Consider the following 7,047-nt stretch of genomic DNA (forward strand, 5'->3'; position numbering starts at 1 on the left):
ACATGGTAGGACCATTCAAGACCGCCCGGGGCGGCGTGACACACCTTTTGGGGGCAGTCGACAAATTTACAAAGTGGGTCGAGGCTCGGCCAATCAAGAAGCTCGATGGTTCAACGACCGTCACTTTCATCAAGGACATCACCGTCCGCTACGGCCTCCCCAACAGCATCATCACCGACAACATCGCCAATTTCGCCGAGGGTGCGCTCGTTGCTACCTCTTGAGCTTGCGTTGGTTTTTCCCTCAGTTTGAGAACCAAGGTATCAATCTAGTAGGAGTATCAAGACAAGTCACCAATGTACCTGCGCAAAAACAAACAAACTTGCACCCAACGCTATAAAGGGGTTGTCAATCCCTTCATGGTTATTTGCAAGGTGAGATCTGAAGGTGGAAAGTGCAACAAAGTAAAAGTGTAGAGCTAAAAATATGTGAAGTAGACCCGGGGGCCATAGTGTTCACTAGAGGCTTCTCTCATGAAAGCAAGTATTACGGTGGGTGAACGAATTACTGTCGAGCAATTGATAGAATAGCGCAAAGTCATGATGATATCTAAGGCAATGAACATACATATAGGCATCACGTCCGAGACAAGTAGACCGATACTTTCTGCATCTACTACTATTACTCCACACATCGGCCGCTATCAAGCATGCATTTAGTGTATTAAGTTCATAACAAACAAAGTAACGCCTTAAGCAAGATGACATGATGTAGAGGGATAAATTCATGCAATAGATATAAACCCCATCTTTTTACCCTTGATGGCAACAACATGATGCGTGCCTCACTACCCGTTCTGTCACTAGGTGAGGACACCGCATGGTATGAACCCAAACCAAGCACTTCTCCCATTGCAAGAATTATAGATCAAGTTGGCCAAACGAAACCCACAACTCGAAGAGAATTACAAGGATACGAAATCATGCATATAAGAGAACAGAGGAGACTCAAATAATATTCATAGATAATCTGATCATAAATCCACAATTCATCGGATCTCGACAAACACACCGCAAAAGAAGGTTACATCGGATAGATCTCCATGAAGATCATGGGGAACTTTGTATTGAAGATCCAAGAGAGAGAAGAAGCCATCTAGCTACTAGCTATGGACCCGAAGGTCTATGGTGAACTACTCACGCATCATCGGAGAGGCAATGGTGTTGATGAAGAAGCCCTCCGTGTCCGAATCCCCCTCCGGCAGGGCACCAGGACGTGCCCCAGATGGGATCTTGCGGAGACAGAAGCTTGCGGCGGCGAAAAAGTATTTTCGTGGCTCTCTCTGGTGGTTTTGGATTTTTAGAGAATTTATAGGCGGAAGAGGTAGGACAGAGGAGCCACGGGGGGCCCACAAGCCTGCTAGCCCCCCCCCCCCCCCGGGCCGGGGCTAGGGGGCTTGTGACCTCCCCCGAGGTCCCCTGCCTTGGTTCTCAAGTCTCCTGCGTATCTTTTGTTATGTAAAAATCATTCTGCATGTTTTATTCCGTTTGGACTCCATTTAATATTCTCCTCTGAAAAAGGTCAAAAACACGGAAAAAACAGAAACTGGCACTTGGCACTGAGTTAATAGGTTAGTCCCAAAAAAGACATAAAATAGCATATTCATGCATACAAAACATCCAAACTTGACAAGATAATAGCATGGAACCATCAAAAATTATAGATACGTTGGAGACGCATCAAGCATCCCCAAGCTTAACTCATGCTCATCCTCGAGTAGGGAAATGATAAAGACTGAATTTTTGATGTGGAATGCTACCTAACATATTTGTCCTTTGTAACTTCTTTCTTGTGACATGAATGTTCACATCCGTAAGATTCAAAACAATAGTTTACTATTGACATGAAAACAATAATACTTCAAGCAAACTAGCAAAGTGATCATGAACTTTTGAAGTAACAAGGCCAAAGAAAGTTATCCCTACAAAATCATATAGTCTGGCTATGCTCCATCATCCCCCACACAACGAATTTAAATCATGCACAACCCCGGTATTTGCCAAGTAATTGTTTTCGCACTCTTACTTTCTCAAACTTTTTCAACTCTCACGCAATACATGAGCGTGAGCCATGGATATAGCACTATAGGTGGAATTGAGTGTGGTGGAGGTTACGAGGCAAAAAGGAGGAGATGGTCACATGGACTTGGCGTATTAATGGGCTATGGAGATGCCCATCAATAGATATCAATGTGAATGAGTAGGGATTACCATGCGATGGATGCACGAGAGCTATAAGTGTGTGAAAGCTCAAAAGGAGGACTAGTGGGTGTGCACCCAACTTGCTTGCTCACGAAGACCTACGGCAATTTTGAGGAAGCCCATCATTGGAATATACAAGCCAAGTTATATAATGAAAATTCCCACTATTATATGGAAGTGTCAAACCAAGAGACTCTTTATCATGAAGAACATGGTGCTATTTTGAAGCACAAGTGTGGAAAAAGATGGTAGCATTGTCCCTTCTCTCTTTTTCTCTCTTTTTTTTGTTTGGGCTCTTTGGCCTCTTTTCATATTTATTTTTTTGGTGGGCATCTTTGGACTCTTTTTTTTATTTCCTCACATGGGACAATGATCTAATAATGATGATCATCACACTTTTATTTACTCACCACTCAATGCTTAGAACAATGATGACTCTATAGGAAATGCCTCCGGCAGTGTACCGGGATGTACAACGATCTAGCTTAGCGTATGACGTTGAAACATCTCGCTAGCTATCTTACGATCATGCAAAGGCAATATGAAAGTGACGGCACAAGTCATGAGACGGAACGGTGGGAGTTGCATGGCAATATATCTCGGAATGGCTATGAAAATGCCATAATAGGTAGGTATGGTGGCTGTTTTGAGGAAGGTATATGGTGGGTTTGTGCACCGGCAAAAGTTGCGCGGAAGGTGAAAGTGCATCTATACCATGGACTCACATTAGTCATGAAGAACTCATATACTTATTGCGAAAGTTTTATTAGTAATCGAAACAAAGTGCTAAACGCATACTCCTAGGGGAAGGGTTGGTAGGTGTTAACCATCGCGCGATCCCGACCGCCACACGAAGGATGACAATCAATAAATCAATTATGCTCCGACTTCCTAACATAGCGGTTCACCATACGTGCATGCTACGGGAATCACTAACTTCAACACAAGTATTTCTAGATTCACAAAACCCTACTAACATAACTCTAATATCACCAAATCCATGTCTCCAAACTTAATTGCTAGGAATCAAACTTCTGTTACTAATCAATGCACTTGAATATGGAAGTTTTTATTATATCCTTTTGGGATGCCTATCATCTTTAGGACTACTTTCATAGCACACGCCAATTACCAAGTTACTGAGAGAGAGCACTCTCAAATAGATATAAGTGAAGATCGAGAGTTTTTGTTTCATCAAAATATGACACTGCCGTGCTCTATAAAGATTTAAGTGAAGCACTAGAGCAAAATTATCTAGCTCAAAAGATATAAGTGAAGCACATGCGAGCTAAATTGCCTAACTCAAAAGATATAAGTGAAGCTAATTGAGTATTCTAGCAAATTCACGATGAGTGCATGTCCCTCTCAAAAAGGTGTGCATCAAGGATGATTGTGACACAACAAAAATAAGAGACTCCTATAATACATGACTCTCCAAGAAAAACACATATCATGTGGTGAATAAAAATGTAGCTCCAAGTAACGTTACCGATGGAATGAAGACGAAATAGGCGATGCCTTCCCGGGGCATCCCCAAGCTTAGGCTTTTTGGTGTCCTTGAATTTGTCTTGGGATGCCTGGCATCCCCAAGCTTGAGCTCTTTCCACTCTTTATCCCATTGTCCATGAGAACATCACCCAAAACTTGAAAACTTCACAACACAAAACTTAAACAGAAACTCATGATATCATTAGCATAAGAAAACAAACTACCAACTCTTTAGGTACTGTAGTAAACTTTATTTCTATTTAGATTGATGTTAGATTACTGTATTCTCACTTTTCCATGGCTAGCACCCCCCGATACTATCCATAGTTTCATCAAAATAAGCAATCAACACAGCAAAAATAGAATCTGTCAAAAACAGACCAGACTATAGCAATCTGTATACTTTGTATACTTCTGGTATCCCAAACATTCTGAAAAATTATGAAAATTAGGGCAATTGGCATATGAACAAGCAGCAAAAAGAATCAACTCAAAAGCTCTTTCTGGATAGGAACTAAAAATAATTTCGTGAGCGCAAAGTTTCTGTCGTTTTCAGCAAGATCAAACAACCATCACCAAAACTAATCATAAAGGTTTTACTTGACACAAACACAAAAAGAAACACAAAAAACACAATCATAACAGAATAATGATGGTGTGGAAACAACAAAACATAAAGAAAAAAGCAAAAATAAATTCATTGGGTTGCCTCCCAACAAGCGCTATTGTTTAACGCCCTTAGCTAGGCATTGACAATTCAATGATGCTCACATAAAAGATAATAATTGAAGCACAACGAGAGCATCATAAAGCATGTGAAAAACACATCTAAATCTAACATACTTCCTATGCATAGGCATTTTATAGGAAAACAAATTATCAAGACAAGCAATAACGACCATATGCAAGGAAGAAGAAAGAGACAATATCAATCTCAACATAACGAGAGGTGATTTAGTGATATGAAAGTTTCTACCACAATATTTTCCTCTCTCATAACAATTACATGTGGGATCATATTCAAATTCAACAATATAACTATCACACAGGATATTCTTTTCATGATCCACATGCATGCAAAGTTGACGCTCTTCAAAAATAGTGGGATTATCATCAACTAAAGTCATGACTTCTCCCAACCCACTTTCAATATTATTGCAAATATCATATTCATCATGAGGCTTAAAAAAAATTTCAAGATCATAAGAAAAATCATTACCCCAATCATGATCATTGCAACAAGTAGTGGACATAGCAAAACTAGCATCCCCAAGCTTAGGGTTTTGCATATTTTTAACACGATTGACATTAATAGAATTCATAGTGAAACCATTGCAATCATGCTTTTCATTCAAGGAGCCCTCGTGAATCACTTCATAAATTTCTTCATCACAATTTTCATATTCACGCATCTCAAGCAAAACTTCATAAAGATAGTCAAGTGCACTCAACTCACTAGCAATTGGTTCAACATAATTGGATCTCGTAAAGAGATTAGCAAGTGGATGAGGATTCATATCAATAGATTTTCAGCAAGCGAAGATGCAAGCATATTGAAGGCACATAGCACACAAGCAAAGGAAAGGCAAACTAAAATGGCAAATATTTTTGTAAATTTTGTTTTTTCAGAAGTGGGGGAGAGGAAAACGAGAGGCAAAAGGCAAAAAAGTAAATGCAAGAGATGAGTTTGCGATAGTTACTTGGATAAGGTTCACTTAGAATAGTCCGACAACGATGCCAGAAATTGGCACGTTGAAGGGAGACTATTCTTGACTTGATACTCCCCGGCAACAGCGCCAGAAATTGGCACGTTGAAGGGAGACTATTCTTGACTTGATACTCCCCGGCAACGGCGCCAGAAATTCTTCTTGCTACCTCTTGAGCTTGTTTTGGTCTTTCCCTTGAAGAGGAAAGGGTGATGCAGCACGGTAGGAGTAAGTATTTCCCTCAGTTTGAGAACCAAGGTATCAATCCAGTAGGAGTATCAAAACAAGTCACCAATGTACCTGCGCAAAAACAAACAAACTTGCACCCAATGCTATAAAGGGGTTGTCAATCCCTTCACGGTTATTTGCAAGGTGAGATCTAAAGGTGGAAAGTGCAACAAAGTAAAAGTGTAGAGCTGAAAATATGATGTGAAATAGACCCGGGGGCCATAGTGTTCACTAGAGGCTTCTCTCATGAAAGCAAGTATTACGGTGGATGAACGAATTACTGTCGAGCAATTGATAGAATCGCGCAAAGTCATGATGATATCTAAGGCAATGATCATACATATAGGCATGACGTCCGAGACATGTAGACCGATACTTTCTGCATCTACTACTATTACTCCACACATCGACCGCTATCCAGCATGCATCTAGTGTATTAAGTTCATAACAAACAAAGTGACGCCTTAACCAAGATGACATGATGTAGAGGGATAAATTCATGCAATAGATATAAACCCCATCTTTTTACCCTTGATGGCAACAACACGATGCGTGCCTCGCTACCCCTTCTGTCACTAGGTGAGGACACCGCACGGTATGAACCCAAAACCAAGCACTTCTCCCATTGCAAGAATTATAGATCAAGTTGGCCAAACGAAACCCACAATTCGAAGAGAATTACAAGGATACGAAATCATGGATATAAGAGATCAGAGGAGACTCAAATAATATTCATAGATAATCTGATCATAAATCCACAATTCATCGGATCTCGGCAAACACACCGCAAAAGAAGGTTACATTGGATAGATCTCCATGAAGATCATGGAGAACTTTGTATTGAAGATCCAAGAGAGAGAAGAAGTCATTTAGCTACTAGCTATGGACCCGAAGGTCTATGGTGAACTACTCACGCATCATCGAAGAGGCAATGGTGTTGATGAAGAAGCCCTCCGTGTCCGAATCCCCCCTCCGGCAGGGCACCAGAACGTGCCCCAGATGGGATCTTGCGGAGACAGAAGCTTGCGACGGCGGAAAAGTATTTTCGTGGCTCTCTCTGGTGGTTTTTTATTTTTAGAGAATTTATAGGCGGAAGAGGTAGGGCAGAGGAGCCACGGGGGCCCACAAGCCTGCTAGGCCCGCCCCAACCCCCCCCCCCCCCCTAGGCCGGGGCTACCCCGAGGTCCCCTGCCTTGGTTCTCAAGTCTCATGCGTATCTTCTGTTATGGAAAAAAATCATTCCGCAGGTTTTATTCCGTTTGGACTCCGTTTAATATTCTCCTCTGAAAAAGGTCAAAAACACGGAAAAAACAGAAACTGGCACTTGGCACTGAGTTAATAGGTTAGTCCCAAAAAATATATAAAATAGCATATTCATGCATACAAAACATCCAAAGTTGACAAGATAATAGCATGGAACCATC

Source organism: Hordeum vulgare, chromosome 3H (assembly GCF_904849725.1).
Source record: "Hordeum vulgare subsp. vulgare chromosome 3H, MorexV3_pseudomolecules_assembly, whole genome shotgun sequence".
NCBI classification, from domain to species: domain Eukaryota; kingdom Viridiplantae; phylum Streptophyta; class Magnoliopsida; order Poales; family Poaceae; genus Hordeum; species Hordeum vulgare.